This window comes from Otolemur garnettii, unplaced genomic scaffold, assembly GCF_000181295.1.
Source record: "Otolemur garnettii isolate 467f Iridium unplaced genomic scaffold, OtoGar3 scaffold00044, whole genome shotgun sequence".
In the NCBI taxonomy this organism is placed as follows: Eukaryota; Metazoa; Chordata; class Mammalia; order Primates; family Galagidae; genus Otolemur; species Otolemur garnettii.
In genome coordinates, this window is record NW_003852439.1 from 6282625 (window position 1) to 6284565 (window position 1941).

Below are 1941 nucleotides of genomic sequence, written 5' to 3' on the forward strand. Positions count from 1 at the left end.
AGCAACCTCCAACTCCTGGGCTTAAGCAATTCTCTTGCCTCAGACTCCTAAGTAGCTGGGACTACAGGCGCCTGCCACAACACCTAGCTATTTTTTGGTTATAGTTGTCATTGTTGTTTGGCAGACCCAGGCTGGATTCGAACCCACCAACTCTGGTATATGTGGCCGGCACCTTAGCCACTTGAGCTACAGGCACCAAGCTGGTCTGCTTTTTTTTTTAATACAGTAAGATACAATATCAAATTTACACTTTCAATCTTTTTTGTTTTTGTTTTTTTTGAGAGACAATCTTATTCTGTCACTCTGGGTAGAGTACCGTGATGTCATGGTTTACAGCAACCTCAAACTCCTGGCTCAGGGATCCTCCTGCCTCAGCCTCCCGAGTAGCTGGACTACAGGCATCTGCCATGACACCCAGATCATTTTTCCATTTTTAACAGAGATGAGGGTCTCACTCTTGCTGAGGTTGGTCTTGAACTCGTGAGATGAGGTTCTCCATCTTCCTTGGCTTCCCAGAGTGCTAGGATTACAGGTGAAAACCGCCATGCCCAGCCACTCAGTTCATTAACAGGACATTCATGCTGCTGTGCTATCATCACTACTATCTAGTCTCTGAACTTTTTCATTGCCCTAAAATAGAAATTCTACACCCATTACTAGTCACCCCTCATTCCTCCTTCCCTTCTTAGTCCCAGCCTCTGGAAAATACTAGTCTACTCTGTATGGATATACCTATTCTGGATATTTTGTATAAATGGAATCATAATACATGTGGTCTTTTGTATACTTAGCATAGTGTTTTCAAGGTTCATCCATGTGGTTAGCACCTATCAGAATTTCATTCCTTTTTATAGGTAAAAAATATCCCATTATAAGGATATACACATTACGTTTCTTCATTCATTTGCTGAAGATAGTGCTTCCACCTTTTGGCTATTTTGTACAGTGGTACTAAAAACCTATGTACAAGCATTTCAGTTCCTATTTCAATACTTTTGAGTATGTACCTAGGAATGAAATTGCTAGATCTTATGATCATTCTGTTTAACTTTTTGAGGGTCACCAGACTATTTTCCAAGTGGCTATACTATTTTATACTCCCACCAGCAATGAATGAGGATTCTACTTCCTCCATATCTTCACGAACACTTAATTTTCTTTTATGGCCATCCAAAAAATGCTATGACTTACTGATAGCCCAGAGAATTTGGGAAAGGGAATGGGATGTTCCTGCCACCACAGGAACATTAATTTAATGCCCCTCTTACTAGGAGGCCCTTCCCTTATGGACTCCCCCTTGAAGAACCTTCCTGGGAAGGCAGGACCAGCTCCTTCCTCTTCATCCCACAAGCAAAGGTCTAGAGAGGAGGTGGTAGCAGGGGAGATACTGAGTGGGGCTCACGCATGGAAACTGGTGTAGCAGGAGGGTGGGGCAGAAACAAAAGGCTGGAAGCCCTGAGGCCCAAGTTACCTGGGACCTGCATGGCAACCCTCAGGGCAGGCTGCAGCCTGTGCCCAGCATCCAGGCCCATATGGTACCAGTAGCATCCATCAACTTACTCCCCAGGTTCACAGCTGGAGAGCACCCCCAGAGTCAGCAGTGGGACAGTTTGTGGGTATGTGGGGAAGTACAGTGGATGGCTTATCTATGGCTCAGCAGGGCCAGCAGTGGCTATAAACTGAGTACATGAAGGCCAGAGTAGAACAAGTCTGCCTGTGCCCTGACCACAGAGTACCTTGTGGGCTTATCTTAAAGATTCATTCAGGGCTTAGAGCTGGGCTCCAGCTCCTCAACTCTCCTCCCCATTGTCCCAGAGGACCAGCATCCAGCCACTTAAAAGTCAGCAGAATAGGCTCGGCGCCTATAGCTCAACTGGCTAAGGCGCCAGCCACGTACACCTAAGGTGGTGGGTTCGAATCCCCAGCCCGGACCCGCCAAAA